Source organism: Malania oleifera, chromosome 10 (genome assembly GCF_029873635.1).
Source record: "Malania oleifera isolate guangnan ecotype guangnan chromosome 10, ASM2987363v1, whole genome shotgun sequence".
In the NCBI taxonomy this organism is placed as follows: domain Eukaryota; kingdom Viridiplantae; phylum Streptophyta; class Magnoliopsida; order Santalales; family Ximeniaceae; genus Malania; species Malania oleifera.
This window is the reverse complement of record NC_080426.1, coordinates 22540236-22563131: the sequence shown is the minus strand read 5'-3', so window position 1 is coordinate 22563131 and position 22896 is coordinate 22540236. Positions and strand designations below refer to the sequence as shown.

At 29.5% G+C, this 22896-nt stretch overlaps 1 long non-coding RNA gene across 1 annotated transcript; it reads left to right on the top strand.

The window, feature by feature from the left end:
* Positions 1-5927: 5927 nt before the first annotated feature.
* Positions 5928-8267, top strand: LOC131165457 (uncharacterized). Its single transcript, XR_009139575.1, has 2 exons — positions 5928-6340; positions 7041-8267. It is a non-coding gene; the product is annotated as an uncharacterized LOC131165457 (long non-coding RNA).
* The last annotated feature ends 14629 nt before the right edge of the window (positions 8268-22896 follow it).

Sequence of the window (22896 nt, the reverse complement as noted above, 5' to 3'; positions counted from 1 at the left end):
TACTCTGTGGTGATCGCCAGTTCGCTCTTGAGTTGTGTATATGTGTATGTGAATGATGGGACTGCGCTGTGATGATCGTTAGTTCGCTCTTGAGTTGTGTCTATGTATTTGATTGTATGTATGAATTTGGGAATGAGAGATGACAAATTTCGAGAACGAAAATTTTTGTGAGGGGGGGAGATTGTAAGAACCCAAAATATGAAAAATGGGTTTAAATATTAAAAGAGGGGCAAAATTGGAAAATTGCCCAGGTCAAAAGGGCTATAAAAGGAAATTTCCTTTGCTTCCTCATTAAGAAATCTCAAATATATATATATATATATATATCTCTAAACCTCTCCCTACTCCTTCTCTCTAGAATTCTTCGCTGATCGTTGACGGAATCGAAAAACAGAAGCTACCACGAAGATCGGGAAGTATTCTCTACAACTTCTACGGATCGGAATCTTGTTTCGGAGATTTTTGAGTTTCGGCGTAAAATTGAGGTAAGGCTCGATTTTCAATTCTGATTCTGTAGATTTGTAGGTAACTGTCTTGTGCACATATTTTGTACTGTGATTTGTAGGTTTTGGAACTCGGTTCATTGTTTAGGAGCCTAGGAGTTTAGGATTTGCTTACGGGGTTAAGGTAAGGGGAACTATGTTTATATTGTTTATTTTTTTAAATCGGATTTGGTGGAACTGTGGTCTATGGTCCTGTGTTGCTTTGACTACTCATTTGGGGGGATCTAATGGGGGAAAACTATGAGTTTTCATATTACATTTTTAGGAAAAAAGGGGCGACGGGTTGAATCCCGGGTCTTGTTGAAAACCGAGTATATGTGTGATTTATACTGTGATATTGGAATGGTTGTGCCTTGACATTGTTTAAACTGTATTTGTTTGGAAAACCATGATTTAGATCACCAAATGAGTGTGATTTGTTTGGTTATATGAGTATGCATGTGTGTGTGATATGTTGAAATGCTAGTACGAACGCGGTTCCGAAATTGTTCCAAGTACTGAGAGTGTTCAGCTCTATATCCGAGGGCGTGAACCTATTCCGACAGATCAAGCCGAAGGGTGTGGATCCGCCAGTTTAACACCGATACGATGCCATGGGAGTCGGGGACTAGCCATGTGCCGGTGGCGCCGTGTTCGCGGGTTGGCTACAGGCCAACGTCGTATGTCGCGGGCTGGCTTTGGGCCGAAGAGTGTGACGACACTAAGGATTATTGATCATGTGTATGTATTGTGACGGGGCTGCGTATAAATGGCCGCCGTATGTGTGCGTATATGCACTATGTAAATTAGTACTGGAATGCATTTAACTGCGTGTATATTGTATCATGATAACACTCAAATGCCACACACCGATATAACTTGTGTTCTTCCTTATTGAGAGGTGTCTCACCCCTACTGTACATACATTTTTACAGGTCCTTCGGGTAACCAGAACTAGCGTCCTGGTGTAGGGAGCGTAGTGGTCGGTGTACTGCGTTAGCGCTTGGGTAAGTGCTAAGACTGTAGTTTTGTTGGGTTACCAATTTGAGTTGTATTTGGGCTCCCAGTTTGTACATTTTGTTAGAGCCATGTTTTGCTTTTATATAGACTCTGGTATAATACTGCATATGTTGATATATAATGACTTTTTTCGTTGCGTATATAATTATGATTGGATGTGTTTAGGATGCCTGGGAACCCCATGGAGTCGAACCCTCATCCTTTGTACTGTATCTGTGATGATTTATATGATACATGGACAAGTTAGATTCTATTTTCACACTTGGGTCCCATTTCCGGGTTCGGGGCGTGACACTTTTAACAAACTCTTAGATTTTAACTTTGAAAATTATGAAAGTGAGTTTGTGACTTAAGTGAAATCTTATGAACTCATGTATCCTAATATGCATGCATTTTGCTCAACTTTGGTTCAGAAATCATGCATGAATCAAAACCAACAAGAGTTACAAAATAGACCACCTCAAACACTCCCCAAATATATAAAAGATTATATTTAAGCTTCCTTTGGTTGTGCTTGGACTCTTCTGAGTAAGTGTCCATTGGATCTTCTTATTCGAACGTCATCTTGGTCTGATCTTTATCTTTTGACCAATACTTCATGTATTCGACACTTGTACCTATAATAAACATGATCTGCAAAGATGGAATGCATTAGGAATAACATATAGGTTATTACCTGTAAATTTAAATAATTAAATGGATAAGATTTAACTATTAAACTGCTTTGTTGGTCACATCATTAGCTATGTAGTCACCTTTCATTTTAAATAATCAAATGGACATGATTTAACCATTGAACTGCTTTGTTGATCATACCATTAGTTACGTTATCACTTGCCAATTTAAATTATCAAATGGATAGGATTTAAACTAGGGGTGAGCATAATTCGGGGAAAACCGAATTAACCGAATTAACCGACCGAAATTGGTCGGTTCGGTTCGGTTAAAAAATTCGGTTCGGTCGGTTCGGTTATGTTTTCCAATATTTCGGTTAATCGGGTTTCGGTTCGGTTAATGGAGAATATTAATTCGGTTAACCGATTAACCGATTTACGAATTAATTAAATTTTAAATATAAATTAATAAATTAAAATCTGATTTCACTCATTCCCGAATCCCTCTCATACTCTCAGTCTCACACTCTCACTGTGATCAGTCTCACAGAAGTCAGAACATGTAAGTCCCTCACTGCCTTTCGCCGTCGTCGTCGCCGTCGCCATCGCCGTCGCCGGCCATCATCACCAACACAGTCACTGCTCTCTGAAGTCAGAAGCCATCGTCGTCGCCTTTCTCTCGCTCACCCGAGCTCCTCTGCACCACCAGGCACCATCTTCACGCGATGCCTTCATCTGTGTCCATCGCCGTCACCGTCGCCGGCCATCATCAGTTCATCACCAACAGTGCAACACAGTAACTGCTCTCTGAAGTGAGAAGTCAGAAGCCCTCACTGAGTCATTGCCTCTCTCTCGCTCACCTGAGCTCACTTTCGCACCACGGCACCACCATCTTCACGTGATGCCATCGCCGTCGCCACTGGCCAGCCATCGTCACCGAGAACCACCCCCGACTCCTCATCGTCATCGGCGTCAAGCTCACCTGAGCTCAATCATCTCCCCCGACTCCTTCCTGATTTCCCCCTTCCCTTGTTCGGATTTACCTTCCCAATTCCCCCTTCCCTCATATTTCTCGGTTAAATTAGGTTAACCGAATTACCCGAAAATAAATTCGGTCGGGTTCGGTTCGGTGAGGCCCAATGGTTCGGTCGGTTCGGTTAACACTATTCTTTAACCGAAATTTTCGGTTAATTCGGTTAATTAACCGAATTTGGCCGAACCGACCGTTTGCTCACCCCTAATTTAAACATTAAGTTGCTTTATTGATGACACGGTTATGTATGTTATCACTTGTCAATTTAAATTATTCAATAGACAAGATTTAATCATTAAGCTCTTAGTTATATTGTGCCTTTTTCACACATCCAACATTTAGAGGAATCACACGGTTAATTATATTAATGAGTGCTTATTACAAAAAGAAAAATTGATGAAACATATGTTAGAAGGTCATATATTATTTTTTTTTTTTTTGTATTATAACATGTCAATTATTAATGAAATATAATTTAATTCTAGAATTGAAGAGAAAAATTACTTACTAATTTAAATTAATTTTGAAAATTTAAAATATTAATTTAACTAATAATTTTATTTTAGGATAAATTCACATTATAATCATATGTTATAAATATACATTCAGAAAAAGATTATTAGTAACTAAAAAATTTAAGGATAAATTATTATGAAAGTAATAAAAATAACAAAATAATAATAATAATAATAATAATAATAATAATAATAATAATAGCTACAGTGATGATAATCCCTGTTATGAAACTAATTTAAAATAACAACTAAACAAAGAAAACAAAAAATAATAATAATAATAATATTAATTGTTATTATTATTATAAAAATAATAAAAACTAATTATAATTAGAATAACAATAGTAACAACAAATAATAATATTTATTTGACAGTGTATACCTGGTAAGTGAACTTCCTTGAAATAGGGCACCTTTCCTTGCTTCTTTTTCAGTTCATAGGAACCATCTTTGTTAATATATAGCTTTTGGACATTATTTGATGAGCAGATGCCTGAGAGTTCTCTTTAATAATTGATTTTTTTTTTTTTTTTTATCCAGCTCATACGTTCATTTAGAACTTTTTCAACATTATTATCCGCAGAAATGAATGATGCGCCCGTACTTGGAGTAGTCAAGTTACATTTTGTAGCCCAAGATGGATGTAATTTTTGGCTGCTTAATTTTCATGGCCATCCAACTGCAGTAGCAGACTATTCATGCATGCATATTCTATCAAAATGAATGATCAGCTTTTGGGCACTGTCTGATCTTGCATGCATATTCTATGCTCAAAGTACAGCTTTACTTCATTGGTTCATACGGATGAATGGTTTGCATTGGCTGTGATAAATATTGGAATAGTCCTAGATTGATAGTCGCCCATTTCTGTCATTATCATTTGCCCTTTCTGGCTCGGAGTTGTTCCTGTAATTTGCATAGGGACTGGGAAGTGACTTTGCACGACCAAGTGCGTGCAGGGAAAGCAATACATTACCATTATTTATTTATTTACGTATAGTATTATTACTGTCTTTTTAAAAAAAAAAAAAGATTTCTAAAATATAGGACATGCTCGTTATAACCCATGTTATATTTATAAAGTTAATTTAGAATGAGAAGGTTTTAGATTTATAAATGACATGCCTATACAGAGTGAAAAGTCATAAAACAGCAAATCAATTCTAAAATAATACAAATAAAAGATGTCAATAATTACAATTATTCAGGAGACAAAGCATACCAATTAACATTAAAACTCAAAAGGGTAACATTCATTTCCATTAGTAGTTTATTTTGTATTATATTTAGTATCAAAGATAAATACTCGAACTCAACCATTAACCTATTCCATGTAAAAGCGGAAACACCAACAATAAGATATAGTTTATAATACTCAATTCCTTGTTTTATTTTATTTTATTTTTTTTCCTCATTCCCTATCACACTAGAGGCTTATATTAAAGTCATGTGAGACCCATATCATTGGGATCCACACCAATTGGTCCAAATTATACCATTTATTTGTTTGAATTCAAGTTTTAGTATGACATTTGCAATTAGTTACTTTTGAATATTCTCTCCCTTACAAATTTTCTTGATTTTTCTGCACTATCAATTGTCTATGAAAGTTCCTTACATAATATGAAAGTGTCATTCTTACATTAACGCATATTCATCATCATCATCAAATATATGCATACGTACATATTACTTTTTCTACAACCGGAGAATTATCAAATTCAAGTTAACTCTGCATAAACTAAGGTTCAAAATTATGAATGAAAGAAAACTATGACTATTAATATACTTGAAGTGGCGTTTTATGGATCATTTTGAGCAATTTGTATTCACATTTTGTCCTTTTTTCAAAATTTTTAAATTAAAAAAAATAAATAAAAATTCTATACAAATTCAACCGATTGTATTGAATTGATTTAGTTCAACTAGCCTATAATATTTTTTGGGTCATCTCTATTATTAACTAAAGGAATTAATAAATATTAAATAATTTCAAATTTTTGATTTTTTTTTAAAAATATCCTTAATTTATAATTTATTTTATAATTACAATATTTATAAACCATAATAATATAAATAATTTAATAAAATATTTTTACTTTAAAATTTAAATCTAATTTATTTTCTTACTTTAAAAAAAAAAAAAATTGATTATGTGACATGAGTTGCATACGACAGCAACTACTACAAATGATCTGTTTTCCATAGGACCACTTTCTTTTCCCCATCCTCCTAAATCCTCAAGCCAAAGCCGTAGCACGCACAAGTGGATGTTGATATGATGGCTCTGCTGTCACCTCCTTTGATCCAGTACATTCTTTTCTTTTTCTAAAAATATCTTTAAATCCTCTCTCTCTCTCTCTCTCTGGTAACAGTGTATGGCATCGGATTGCGGGGGTTTCGAGGATTACTTCGCTGTATCAATGGCGAGATTTGATTATTCCCGCGGGGGAAGGGGGTGGTTTCTACAAAATTATAGTCTAAATAGTCAAGAAGTTCGATTTGGGCTGGAGATTGATGGTGAGAGGTTTATCTAGAAGTGGTTGTTGATGTTCATGGCTGCAATGGTGATGAGGATGGCCATGGATTTTCCCATTGTGAAAACGCACCTGTAGATTGTTGGATGCTTTGTGGATTGACCTACCAGTGTGATTGACTTGAATAGGTTGGTAAATGGTAAATCTCTTTCTTTCAATCCCTCTGATTCCCTATAAATCCCTAATATTTGCTTTTTTCTTTTGTAATTCTTCTCATTTGTTGTTGAAAATTTACGGTACTGCGGATTGCGTGGATTTGGGTGTTGATGGTTTTTGGTTATCTGTGGAATTGGAATTATGTCTTTGTTTACATGTTCTGAACACTCACTGTGTCTCTGTTCTCAATTTTGTGCATGCACACTCGCTTGCCCTCGCTTATCTGGTATGCTACAGCTGATGCATCAGTGAAATTGTGATTTAGGATTGTGTTAGAATTTTCCTTGTGTTCATGAAAGAATTTGTGGGTACTGGGTCCTCTGAAATGCTCAGAATGTTGCTACGTTGCTTAGCATGTGTTTGTGGCAAAATTAAGGTTGCAGAGCACTGGGTGTAATGGAGTAGAAGCATAAGAAATTAGTATGTCTGAAAGAACCGCATGTCTCTCCTTAACAATTTTCACTCTAGTAGGAATTTTCAAACTTGCAGGTGTACAATCTTATTCTATGAATTATTCTTGTGGATTAGTTGTTTACTATGTGTTTGTATTATGAATGCCTGTTTTATGTTATTCTTACCCCTTGTGTGCTTGTGTTTTATTTATTTATTTATTTATTTATTTTACAGTAATTGAGTCATTTACTTCATGGCGTATGCGATTTATGTAATGCTTGTGCGCGCAGGCTTGATCAAGTGATCTTTGGCTGACTTGGTTGGAGTCCAAAAGAAGTGCCTTATGAATTCAATAGGTGGAAGCAAACTTTAATCTGTGACAGGTTGATCACCACAATAAAAGTTAATTTTATTGTCCAAAAAATTATGGAACTCTAAACACTTGTGGTGGCGCTTTCCGATGCTGAGGATGTACCAGCGGAGCTTGAGACCACCCATGGGAACACTAGAGGGACTGTGGAGCCACTTGATGCCTTGGAAGGAAGGATTGCTAACTGGAGACCCTTGTGCCTCAAATGTAATTTAGAGAACAGGGTAATGGAAGCTTGAGGGCCTTTCAGAGCAGTGTTGATTAAGTGGTTGCATTTGGGGCAAAAATAAACGAGCTTGAAATGACGATGCCTAGACTAACTTCTCTTCAGGGACAGCTAAAAGAGGTGGAGGCCACTCAACGTAAGCTTTCTGAAAATTTTTATATGCTTGCTTGTACCGTCAAAGAATCCCCAAGCTTCTTCAATGAGAGATTGAATGAGTGGACAAATGAATACATAGGCTCAACTCCAAAGCCAAGTGCAAGAGTTGGATTCCAAATTGAACATGACTAAGCAAAAGGTAACAAGTTGGAGGTGAAAGTTGAGATGGAGAAGCTGAAATTGCCACGGCCACAGGCTTATGGGGGTGCAGGATATGGCAATACGGTGGATGATTTTCTTTTTGACTTAGATATGCATTTCAAGGCAGCTAGAATTGAAATTGACGAGGCAAGAGTGGCACTGGCTCCCATATATCATTGGTGAAGCAAAGGCATGGTAGAGAAGGAAATACGAAGACATTCAAAAGCACCAATGCACTATGAAGTATGAACACTTGGGAAGACTTGAAGCGGGAACTTGTGGCACGTTTAATTCCCATGTCTAGTGATTTGGCCCCCACCTTCAACATATCCACACTTGGATCCCAGTGGAAATTGAAATTGTGACTGAATTGTTGGGTGTCTTATGTATTTTGAGCAATTGAACATTGATGGTGTTAGTGTGATTGTGTGTGAGAATGAAATTAAATGCATAGAATACGTTGTAAACTGAAAGAGTAGTAAACTGAAAGAGGAGGCGAGGGAAGGCATATATGCTTGTGCTTGTTTGATCACCATGATGCCTAATTTCCTTCTTTTATTTTTCTTCTTGTCCCAAACATTGCTCAGAGTTTTTTTACTACGTCTCTTTGTGAATTAGGCATCCCTTCTATGGATTAATGTTGACTGATTTTTCACACATGCAACATATTTTCCTTTTACTTCCCATGTATCTTTCTCTTTTTGTTTTTTGAATTCACGTGGGAAATTCAGCTATCGACGAGCCCTTTAGATCCCCCAGTGGGGCACAAAATCCACGGGACGGCGACCTTCCCCCTTGGTTTGCCACTTGGGTTAATCGGATGTTGTCATAGCTTATACGCTCTCGGGCCGGACGTTTGGGATGCGGCTCTTCTCCACCGGGGGCAACAAAGTGCACCTTGACTTTATCTCCGCTGGGAATCGAACCTCTGATGCTCTGAATGAACCTGCCTGCTTTACCATTGCGCCAATGCCCCCAGGGCATGTCTTTCTTTTCTTGCAATGGTTAGCGAGGGGGTGTTGCCCGCTAGTTTTATGCTTAATTTGTCACTTTCTTGAAATTGTGAGGGTAATTATTAAATTTGTGAAGAATCATTTGATAACTAGACCAAACCATCAAGAAATGAGACTGGCAAGTAGTGGAAGAGTTTGGATTGGTTTAATATTACAAAAATACACGACAAAGATACGTTCTTATTTTGTGGACAAGAACATATATAGTCTAACTCTAACTATCCATCATTACACTGACAAAAATAATGTGCTGAAAGCCTCAATAATTGAAGAAACTTTTGGTTGCAAGTTGTTGATACTTGATCTGGTACCCCAACTCTCAAAAGTGTCCATAACAGAGGGAGGATCCACTAATTTTATGGAGATCCATTGTTAATCCATGAAACTATATTGTCAACCCATTCATGAAATAGGTGACATAAATCTTTTATAGTGGGGGGCTCTCGATCACCATAAATTGATGGGAAGAAAATTGGTAGGCAAAGAAGAAGAAAAAGTACACAGATGACTAAGATAATCCATGTGAGGATCAGAAACAACATAAACAATAGTAATACTAAAGCAATAGCCCCTAGGATGAGAGTGACAATATTCATAAATATTGGTACATCATAATTTTGTATGTTCTGAATTTGGGGTACTAATATATTCGCTATTAAGACAAAGGTGTAGAGGACAATAAATAAAATGAAAGATGGCATTACTATGTTGTGTTTTTCAAATGGGCTACTATCATTTGTGTCATTATTAGGGTTGAATTTAAATTGGAGAAGAGAAGTAAATATTGCAATTAGAGCAACAAAAGCAGCGTTGGCAGCTCTAATAGACAAACTCCACTCTTGCTTATTATCACTGCACATAGTGAAAAGAAGAAAAAAATGAAGTATATTATTTAGAAAGAAAATTAGAAAAAAAAACCATATACATTTGAAGGATTGAAGTTTATATATTTGATTTGTTGTGTAGGAAGGAAAAGAAACTAAAAATACTAGCTATGTTATCATATACAAAATGTTTTGAAATTGGCTTCTATTATTTTTATTTTTTAAAATTATGCACATATTTTTAATTATATTTAAATTCATATGATTATTTTATTTTAATTTTAATTAAAAAGTTTGTACAGGATGAATGATTTAATCCAAAAAAAAAATATTTTTAGACAATTTTTTAATAACATTGTGAATGTTATAATGATTATGCTCCCGGTTAGGAATATAAAAACTTTTATGATTTTCCAAAGATCCGGATGTTGGCCCCACGTGCTTTTGAGATTATATTATATTTATTTTCATTTGACCACCTCCTCTCCCAGCCCATGGCCCCCACAAGAGACCGAAAATGACAAAAAAATCCTATTTCATTATAATATGAATGAGGCTAATATGGCCCCTCTCACCTTGATGTCTGATGCTTCTCTTTCATTGACCAACATATTAGTAGTTTATTCTTATTATTGTTTACTTTTTAAAATTCAACATATAAATGGCCCACACATATCCACACATCACATATGTGTATATGTGGCAAGTACATATTCACATATATATATATATATATATATGTGGATATATGCCACCTATCATCACAAAATGGAAGTTCCATCCTCTAGGACCTATGCACCCTCTCCCCACTAGAAAAATTGCTAAAGGGTCGCCCTCTGCGACTCTGTCCTCCGACCCCTTTTTGCCGCTCGACTGTCCCTCCAACTTCCAATGCCACAGTGACAGAAAGATTCTGTTTTTTTTTTTTTTTTTATTAAAGCTAACTGTTGATTATGGAAACTTCCAAAGCAAAATTTTAATAGATTGATTAATTAATTAATGATGTGGGAAATGTCGCCAGAAACAGCGGGATCTCAGCCGTTTAAACAGTGTAGGAAGTTCATATAAGCTCCTCATGCAATGGAGCATAATGCTTTAACTACCTTACCTCTTGGGTCTTACCAACGAGAAAAAAATGGGTCTCCGAGTGATTCTCCCGTCTAATAAAAATACATAAAATAATAAAAATATATACATCCTACCATGTGATACTCATTGTTTGATATGTTTTTATTCGATGGAAGGATCTAATAGGAGAACCAATCCTGTAGAATCTGATTTTTTTTTCCTTTTAAGTAGTTAAAAAGAATTTCTTCTTAGAATTTTGTAGCTCTCTCAAAAAGCAAAATTAATAATCTAACGATTAAATTCCTGTAATTAAGAATCTGATTTTTTTTTTCCTTTCAAGCAGTTAAAAGGAATTTCTTCTTAGAATTTTGTAGCTCTCTCAAAAAGGAAAATTAATAATCTAATGATTAAATTCCTGTAATTATTTTTTGGGAAATAGGAAAGAAAGAAATTAATTACCATTGTTTTAACCATGAGGACTTTAGATTAACATTTATCCTTACTTGCATAAAGATGGATATTTTTTCTTGAGCTTGTTCTTGTGAGGAATTTCAATTATTCAATTTTCTCTAATTTTTTCTCTCTAATTCTTTTGTTTTTTAAAATTTGTTTAATTTTTTTCTTTGATTCACTTTTATAATCCTTGTATATTGAATAAATTTATATATTATCCTTGTTCAACGAGTAATGCAAGCATATATATAAGTTGTCATTAAATTTTTTTTTATTTTTTGTTTGGAAAGGCTAAAGAAAATTTATTAAAAGAGAGAGAGAAAGAGCAAAACTCCGATTTGAACAACAAACAGAGCCGGCTCAACATTTAGGCAGCTGAGGTGCTTGCCTTGGGGCCCTCAAAATTTTTTTTAAATATAATAATATTAATATTATTTATGGAATTCTATTTGGTTAAAAATTAAATAAAATATTACCTCAAAATTTTTTTTAATATAATAATATTATAATTATTTATGGAATTCTGTTTGGTTAAAAATTAAATAAAATATTAAGGACTCCTAATTAAATCATTGTGTTTGGTGAAATTAATTTTAAATAAAAATAAAAATTAAATAAAATATTAAAGATTCCTAATTAAATCATTCGCCTAAGGCCCCATATTGTGAAGAGCCTCTCCTGGTAAGCGGACGACTGAGTAGACAGACTCTAGGAATTCACCAATACCAGCTTGGATCAATGTTGGGGGAGTTTGGAGCTGGGGCTCTCGGCGGGGGTTTCGTTGCTGGTGTTGGAGATGCAGAGAGGGAGGATATGCTAATCTGGTTTGCGAAAATTTATTAGGTAGATTAATCTGACATATCATCTATTCATCCATTTATAAACTAATTCAATTAAATAATAAAACTTTTAAATAGGTCAAATAAGTAAATCTCCATTACTATTTATTTTTATAATAAATTTTTATTTTCTTAATTTCTTATTTAAAAAATAAATGCATCTTTTTATCTTTTATATATTTAAATTTATTTTTTTTAAAGAAAAATAATACTAAAAATTGAAAAAAAAAATTGAGTTCAAGTTAAAATGTGATCTTATTTACTTGAAAAAAGGAAAAACATAAATTTATTTATGAAAAACATAAAATATATGTTTACCCTTAAAAAAAGAATTTAAAGTTATATAAGTAGATTATAAAAATTTTTCTTAACTTTTTATAATGTGTCTTATCGTTTGCTTGATAAATTATCAAGGATGCGTTAATGAGTTGATTGTAGTGTTTTCATCCATCCGGTTTGGTATCATATGAACGAGTTCGAAGGGTTTGCCCAGGTAGGAGTTATAGATCATAGAATAAATGAATAAATAAATTATAATATAAATAACAATAAAAAATGCATTTTTATTACATATCCTAATGAGATATCAATAGCAAAGTGATTTTTAAAATATTATATATATATATATATATATATCATTGTTTTTTTTTCATAATTATTAGGAAAAAAATATTTTTTTATTATTTATATTCAATATTATTGTGACGAGAGACATCTTAAAAAATTAAAAAAACAAATATTTATAATCTATTTATATTCTAGGATAACTTTATATTCTTTTTTTTGTTAACGTAAGTATATATATATCAAATTTAGATCACCGTATTAGGAAAGGTAATTAACTTTTCTTCCAAGTAAATAATACTATGTTACATTTTGAATCAAAAAATTATTATTTTTTAAATTTTTCAATATGATTTTTTACATAAGAAATGCACGTTGAATAGATACATTTATATCTTAAATAAGAGATGAAATTAAAATTTATTTTGGAAAGAAATAATTAATCAAGATTTGTTGATACGTTTACCTAAGTATTATTAACATTTAATCATATTAGTTTATAGATAATATTGTAAACAAATGGACCTAAGAGCGTAATTTTCGTTTGGGTCAATTTTGGGGCTACTTGGGGAGTTCAAGCTTGGCCTCCACTTAGTGATTTGACTTCTCCCACCAAAACAAAACATTTCATTTGCGTTAGTTTTGATAATGGGGCTTTATTTATTTATTTATTTTTTTTCATTCTTTTTTAGAAAATATACCTTTCCTTAATTGTTTAGATTTTGTAGGTTGAGAAGTTAAAGGATTTGTGACTAAAGCAAAGACCAAAGATTGCAAATAGGACTGCTTTAAAAATATAATTTATTTGTTCATTAGAGAAAATTTAAAATTCTTAATTAAAAATATTGCACAGAGCTTTTTAGGCGGCTAGTTCAAAGTCCCATCTCAACTTGACTAAAAACCAAGAAGGGGATAATGTCCCCATCTCCCCTTATAATATCTACGGATTATTGTAAAATAAATTCAAAAGGGTTTTACAAAAATTATAAGTGTAAATTACTTGGCATAAGTCACTTCTAAATAGTAACTAATTCAATGAAAAACTATCTATTGGTTTTGCTCTCTTCTTTGAAAAAAATGAAAAGAAAAACACTGACAAACTTAAATTAATACTAACACTTTACTTTCCTCCATGTTATATTCTATGTTTAATCTACTCCAACCTACCCAGCAACTTGATTATGTTTACTACAAACCAAATTTATATTCTTCACAAAACATTACAAGCCAAAGCATAACAAGATTGAATAAGATAAAACAACTTCATTATCCCTCTTCATCGTCCATGGCTACTACCTCTACCTCTCGAAAAAATGGTACAAAAAAACCGATGACTAAGAAGGGGACTCCTTTCTCCGCTATCGTCATTTCTATCGGATCGGATCGGTGGTAGGAGCGGCATAGGCGTATCTCCTAGGGGTAAGCCAATTTCTCATTTCTCTTTAATTTCTTCCAAATTATAAGTTCAATCGACGAACGGATACCATCACGAGATTTGAAAAAATAATACAACAAAGCTGGCTAGTACGAGAATTTTTGTTCCCATAACACATGCTTTTGTTGGTTTTGTTCCCAATTATTATTTATTTTCCAAATTATGTCATGTTCATTGTTCATCCCTAATTCATTTACTAAAAACCTACATCACAAGTACAAGAATTTTCATAATGAGTGGAAAAAAATATGCACATGAATAAAGTAATTTTAGTTTAACTTGCTGAATGAAAGTGAAGAAGAATAGGAATGAAATTATTTTTATAATATAATTACTTCGTTTATTAATAAAATGGAATAATTATATGAATTCAGTTTTAATTTTTTGTTTTCTAATATTTGGCATTATTCGGCTTCTGTAATGAAATGAAAATTAAACCATTTTTTATAAGAATTTCCAATACATAATTTTTTTATTTTTTATTTTTTACTTTTATTTTGTAATAATAATTTTAGTGGTATTAATATTATTATCATTTTTTTTTAATTTGTACTTTTTCCTTTTTTGTGCTAATTATTATCTTTAAAATAATAATATTTGTTTCCTTTTTATTGTTATTTTTTTTGTTATTATTACTTTTATAGTAATAAATATTATACCATTACAAGTATTACAAGTTGTTGTAATTATTATTTATCATTTTTAAAGTAATTAAAGTATTATTTTTCCTTTTTATTACTATTTTTATTTTTCTTATTATTGTTTTTATAGTAATAAATATTATTGTCATTGTAATTATTAGTTGTTGCTATTATTTTTTTTACTATTTTTAGAATAATTATTGTCCTTAAAATAATAACAATAAAAATAATTTTTAATTTTTTTTTATTATTGTTCTCACAGTTATTGTTATTTTAGTAGTAATAAATATTATATTTGTTCACTATTATTGTTCTCACAGTTATTGTTATTTTAGTTGTTATTTTTTTATAAATATAATAACAATTAATATTATTATTTGTTGTTGTTTTCGTTTGATTACTATTTTTTATTATTTTCATAATAGTGATTGTTATTAGTGTAAAGTGATTTTCATTAGTGTAAAAATATAATAATAATTATTTTTGCAGTCTTATTATTATTTTCTTATTGTTATTATTACTTTAATAGTAATAAATATTATTATTTGTTGCTACTATTGTTATTTTAATTATAATTTTTTTTTTGTTTTTTATAAAAATAATAACAATTAATATTATTATTTTATGTTTTCTTTCTTTGGTTGTTATTTTTAAATTATTTTCATAATAGTGATTATCATCACTGTAGTTATTATTTTTTTAAAATTTATTTTGTTATTTTTATTATTTTTATAATAATATATCCTTAAATTTTTTTAGTTAATAATAATCTTTTTCTTAATGTATATTTATAACATATTATTATAATATTAAAATATGCTAAACTAAAATTATTAGTTAAATTAATATTTTTAAATTTAAAAATTAATTTAAATTAGAAAGTAATTTTTCTTTTAAATTCTAGAATTAAATTATGTTTTATTAATAATTAATACCTTATAATACAAAACAAAATAATATATGACCTTTTAATGTATGTTTCATCAATTATTTATTTATTTTTTTGTAATAAGCACTTATTAATATAGTTAATGGTGTAATTCCTGTAAATATTGGGTGTATGAAAAAGGCACAACATAGGTAACAATGTCATCAATAAAACAACTTAATTGTTAAATCCTATCCATTTGATTATTTAAATTGGCAAGTGATAACATAACTAATGGGGTGATCAACAAAGCAGTTTAATGGTTAAATCCTGTCCATTTGATTATTTGAATTGACCGGTGATTACATAACTAACGGTGTGATCAACAAAACAGTTTAATGGTTAAATTTTATCTATTTAATTATTTAAATTGACAGGTAATAACATAGTTGATGGTGTGATTAGCATAGCAGCATAATGGATTTGGTATTTAAATTGACAGATAATAACATAGCTAACTATGTGATTAATATAGCAGCTTAATGTTAAAATTATGGAAAAGAACAAAAGTAGGAAATTAATCAACGATCTCTTAATTTTCCACTATATTTTCCCTTTATACCAAATACTACTAAAAATGATTTTTTTAAATGATTAAAAATAAAGAAAAATCAAATGTAAATGATGTGTAAATTCATATTTTTATTCATTGATTTGGTATAATTTTTATTTTCTTTCTTACTTTCCTTGATAAACAAACATGAGAAATTGGATTCCTTCATATTTTCTCTTAATCAAGGATCTCTTAATTAATACAACAAATTTTAATAATAATCCTTACTTATTTTATGCATGTCAAATTATAACTTTTACATAATTCAAAATCTTTAATTAACTCAACAGTCAAGATTATAACATCGCACGCATTTATCGCTACTTGAGATCGAGCATATACAAAAACACTAAAAATTATTTGAAGTCTAATAATCAACACTCTATTTGGAGTTTAGAAAAAAGTGGAAAAAAACATAGGTAAGGAAATCGATCATTTATTTCATTATAAGATAAAATACAAAAAAAACTAACGGATTTTTTTATTGTTCAAATTATCAACCCTTAATTTAATTTATCTAAATATTTAATTATATTTGATTGAACATATTTTTATTTTTAATTCGATTTGATGCTGCAGAGTAAACACAATAAAAAGATAATTAATTCAATTGGCAAATTCCCATATTTCTTTCGAGGCTCATTGACTCTACAAGCAGGAAATGGGGGTCAATCAATCTTTCATTTCTTATACAAATTAATATATATATATATATATAACCCTTCCCACCCCTTTCCAAGAATACAATCTGACATTTATAAAACAAAAATCACAGACTTGAGGTGTAATTAAGAGATCCTTGATTAATTTCCTACTTTTGTTCTTTTACCTTCCTCTCGTACAAAATTAATCTCGTACAAAATGTCAAGGCCATCATCATTGACCACCCTATGTCCTCCCTAATGTATCTTTATGTACTTTTTAAAGACAATTAAATTTAACTATAAATCAATAATATAACCTAATTAGTTTAGAATATGCAAAAAGGTATATATTTCCTTATAATAATTGAAATTCATAAAATATAATTAACAAAATAATAAGTATTTCACATAAAAGATTCATATGCACTGATAATGAAGGTATTGAAAATGTTCGTTGTATGTATTGGATTTGATTGAAATAAACATATGAAGTCACACACTGTTGTAATACTTTCCACCTTACTGAGAAGTGTCTCAGTGCGTTATCTAACCTTTGTTTTTAGGTCCATTAGGACGTTAGTCCTAGTAGTTAAAAAAACTTGGGAGGTCGTTTTTGATTTAGTCTACCTAAGTGTTCTGATAATGTATTGAACTTAGTGGGAGTACATTTTTGGAGATTTTAAGTATTGGTTATGTTTTAGGTTTGAATGTCTGTAATTAAGAACACGACAAGTAAACTCTGGTATAAGTCTAGTAAAAATCTTAATGAATGTTTATGTTTTTTTACAACATTTACATTATAGTTATATATGATTTACACTCGTATGTCTCTGTTTAGGGCGGATTGTCTATGTATGTTTATCAGGTACATGTATTCTATATTCATGTAAATGGTACTAGTTCGTATAAAGGGTTGGATCGTTACAAATGGGGTGATCAAATGAGCAGTTTAATGGTGAAATTTTGTTCATTTGATTATTTGAATTAACAGGTGATTATATAATTAACGGTGTGATCAACAAAACAATTTAATGGTTAAATTTTATCTATTTAATTATTTAAATTGACAGGTAATAACATTGCTGATGGTATGATTAGCTGAACAACATAATGGATTTGATTATTTAAATTGATAGATAATAACATAGCTAATTATGTAATTAACATAGCAATTTAATGTTAAAATTATGGAAAAGAAGAGAGAGAGAGAGAGAGAGAGAGAGAGAGAGAGAGAAAAGTTATAAAAGAAAGACATAGAGACAGAGAGAGAGGTGAGCATGAAAAAAGGCATATGTACAGCCATTTACTGACGTCATGCGTGTTGGCATTATAAGAATGACACGTGGGAATATGTTGACCGTCAATGGACCTGCGTGTACTACTTACTATCACATGCCTGCTCCCACGCGCAATGGTTTGGCCATTTTGGTCTCTAATTTTGCTTTTACGATTATACCCCACCCAACCCATTTACGTGTTTTAATTTTACAGTTTTGGGAATTAAGAATGGAGAATCGAATTGAATCCTAAATTTAGTATAAATTTTTAGAATGATAATAATATTATTTTAATAAATTAATAAGTATTTTTCTTAATGATAAGATGTTGTGATTTCCTACACGTGAAAAAAATCAAAAGAGAGAGAGAGAGTGAAACATAATTTTCTAATGATCTATTTTGATCAAGAATTGGAGAAAGAAAAAATAAGGAGGAATTTTATTTTTTCTTCTGTATTAAATATTATTAAAAATTAAAAATTAATGTTAATCATGTGTAAAATTAAAATTTTGTTCATAGAATTGGTGTTTTTTTATTTCTTTTTTACTTTTCTTGATGATCAAATATGAAAGTGTGAATTCATTTATATTTTCCTTCCTTTCTTTATTATTTTTCAAACTCCAAACGGTGCCTTAAAAAAATTAAAAAATATATATTTTTGGACTTTAAATTAGTTGAGTGTTTTTTCTAGATAAGTGAGAATTGGTCTGCCTAAGTACTCTATTCCTACATAATAGTTTTTTTTGTTCTTTTGCACATACTCGCTGTTTTCTGGGTTATTCTCGTAATTTTTTGTGAGTACTGTTTGTTTCAAAATTAGAAGAAAAATGAATCTAATTTTTAAGTAAAAGAAACAAAATTAAATTAAACATTTTTATGCATTAGAACTACTATGAAAATTCAAATTATTCAAGTACAGTTAACCAATATATAGAAGGAACATGGAGGTATAATTTTGTAGACTTAATAATTGACTTACAATGGCTGTGTGAAGTTTTTCAGCTATTTTTCATTTTTCTAATAAATAAATAAAGTAATTTTAGTTTAGTTTGCTGAATGAAAGTGAAGAAGAATAGGAATGAAATTACTTTTGCAATATAATTACTATGTTTATTAATAAAATGGAATGATTATACGAATTCAGTTTTAATTTTTGTTTTCTAATATTTGGTATTATTCGACTTCTATAATGAAATGAAAAATAAACCTTTTTTTATAAAAATTTCCAATACATAATTATTTTATTTTTATTTTGTAATGATAATTTTAGTAGTATTAATATTATTATTTTTATTGATGTAATTGTTATTTTTTTCTTTTTTATGCTAGTTATTATCTTTAAAATAATATTATTTGTTTCCTTTTTATCGTTATTTTTTTTGTTATTATTACTTTTATAGTAATAAATATTATACCCTTGTTTTTGGATTACGCACTGGGTTTTCACGTATCCGTTTTACGGTCCACGTGACTAATCCCGCACCCCTTGAAGCCGACCCCACAACTCCAAAGGAAGATAAATTTCAGGAATCGAGGGGCGGAAACGAACTTAGGAGGGTTTGAACACCTAACCTCGTGAAAGGCACTCCCGCAGCCCGCACTACCACCTGAACCACACCGGGGTATAAATATTAAGAGTTGTTATTATTCTTTTTAAAGTAATTTTTGTCCTTGAAATAAGTATTATTTTTCCTTTTTAGTACTATTTTTATTTTTCTTAATATTGTTTTTATAGTAATTAATATTATTGTCATTGTAATTATTAGTTGTTGCTATTATTTTTTTTACTATTTTTAGAATAATTATTGTCCATAAAATAATAATAATAATAATTTTTAAATTTTTTATTATTATTGTTCTCACAGTTATTGTTATTTTAGTAGTAATAAATATTATATTTGTTCTTATCATTGTCCTTGTAATTATTATTAGTTGATATTTCTTATAAATATAATAAAAATTAATATTATTATTTGTTGTTGTTTTCGTTTGATTACTATTTTTTTATTATTTTCATAATAGTGATTGTTATTAGTGTAAAAATATTATTATTATTATTATTATTATTATTGCACTCTTATTATTATTTTCTTATTGTTATTATTACTTTAATAGTAATAAATATTATTATTTGTTGCTACTATTGTTATTGTAATTATAATTAATTTTTATTGTTTTCATAAAAATAATAACAATTAATATTATTATTTTTTGTTTTCTTTCTTTGGTTATTATTTTTAAATTATTTTCATAATAGTGATTATCATCACTGTAGTTATTATTTTTTTAAAATTTCTTTTGTTATTTTTATAATAATTTATCCTTAAATTTTTTTAGTTAATAATAACCTCTTTCTTAATGTATATTTATAACATATTATTATAATATTAATATATTCTAAAATAAAATTATTAGTTAAATTAATATTTTTAAATATCAAAATTAATTTAAATTAGTAAGTAATTTTTCTTTTCAATTCTAGAATTAAATTATGTTCATTAATAATTAATACGTTATAATACAAAACAAAATAATATATGACCTTTTAATATATGTTTCATCAATTTTTTTTTTGTAATAAGCACTTATTAACATAGTTAATGGTGTAATTCCTCTAAATGCTGGGTGTGTGAAAAAGGCACAACATAACTAAGAGTTTAATGGTTAAATATTGTCTATTAAATTATTTAAATTGGCACGTGATAACATATGTAACAATGTCATCAATAAAACAACTTAATTGTCAAATCCTATCCATTTGATTATTTAAATTAGTAGGTGATAACATAACTAATGGGGTGATTAACAAAGCCATTTAACCAACAAAGCAATTTAATGGTTAAATTCTGTCCATTTGATTATTTGAATTGACTGGTGATTACATACCTACCAGTGTGATCAACAAAACAGTTTAATGGTTAAATTTTATCTATTTAACTATTTAAATTGACAAGCAATAACATAACTGATGGTGTGATTAGCATAGCAACATAATGGATTTGATTATTTAAATTGATAGATAATAACTTAGCTAACTTTGTGATTAACATAGCAGCTTAATGTTACAATTATGGAAAAGAAGAGAGAGAGACCGAGACAGAGAGAGGTGGTAAAAGAAAGACACATAGAGACAAAGAGAGGTGAGCATGAAAAAGGGCGAACATTGACATTTTAATTTATATAAAGTAACTTAAGGATTGTTTGGAACTGTAGAAGTACTTTTCAGAAAAAGTGATGAATTTAATAAGTACGGAATTAGAAAAATATTGAAAGTTATTATGGTGTTTGTTTGTATTGAAAATAAGTAGTATTTTCACACTTACTTTTATTGTAGGGTACTATAAGATTATTTTTAAACAGATTTTAAATTATAAGTGTCAATATATTCTAATTTAAAAATTCATTAATAATTATTTTAATTATTTATAATGAAAATTTAAATATTTTATATTAAAAAATAATATAAGATTATTATTTTTAATTAACATTAATCTTATTATTACTGTATATTTATGACAAATTACTGTCACAATAAATTATGAAAAAATAATATTATTAATTAAATTAAAAATTTTAATTTATTTGATGATAATTTAAATTTAAAAATAATTCATGTTTGATTCAAAATTAATTATAATAACTAATATGTATTTTAAAATATATTCTAAATAAAAATATTAATATTTTTATAGTTAAAAATTTAAACAACTACTATATTATTTTTTTAATTAAAATATAAATATTTTTTATTAAATAAAATAAAATAATATTATTTATTAATCCAGCAAACCGTTGCTATATCTATTTCATTAGGAATTGATGATCTTTTAACAATACCCTCTCTTCTTATTGAAATTCAATCGAATCTAGAGATACCATATCTTAATAATAATCTTGTTACTAATGTATATTTATAACTTATGATTATCATATTGATTTAAGTTAAAAATAGTATTAATAACTAAACTAAAATTTTTACTTCATTTAATATTAATTTAAATTTATAATGATTTTTTATTCATTCTAGAATGTAATTATATTTTGTTAATAACTAATAGGTTATAAATCATAATAAAATAATATATGATTAATGTTTAGCTAACAATTTAATAAATAATTATTTTAACAATTATTTTTATTATTTGGTAAAAAAATAAATTGTTATTTTATTTCATAATAATCTTAATATATATTTATAACATATGATTATTATATTAATTTATGTTAAAATAATATTATTAATTAAATTAGCATTTTTAACTTTTAATATTAATTTAACTTAATAGATAATTTTTCTTCTTTATTCCAAAATTTAATCATGTTTCATTAATAATTAATATAGTAGAATGCATAATAAACCATTTTAATATATATTTTAAATTATAACAGATCACTAAATTTTCTTATATTTCCAACATTAATCCGCCTATAATATTATTTCTTATAAGTGGTTAAAATTTATCTAGAATTGTTTTTTAAAATTCATTTAAATAGTTTTAAAAAAGTGATTTTTGAAAAGTATTTATTGTAATAAATATTTATTATATTAGAAGTCGAAAGCTATGAAGTTTTTTCGTTAGGTTGCTCCAAACCGTTTTTAAATCAAACATGTACAGATCTCCACGTGGCCTTCGACTTAAACGGTTGATTATTTGGTACATGCAGCAACTTTATAACAAAAAGCACAGAGAGCGAGACTTTGACGAAGAAGAGGGTAACAGGCATGTAACAGAGATGTAGCCGGGGGCGTATCCACGTCCTTATCAAGGCACGCCGAAGTGGGAAGAAACCCCTGCGAAAGTTAGGAGATCCTCGCATATTACTGTACAGAGCTACTCTACAAAAATAGAGGGAAGCAAATGTACCCTGCCAAATTGAGAAAGAACTCGAGAGGGAGTCCTGTCAGGATAGAGAGCAGAGAGGGAGACTTTGCCGAAGAAGAGGACAGAAAGGGAGGGTGAGAATTGGTGCAAGATCTGCATGCAGCACACGGTGCAGGGAGCAGAGGAAAGC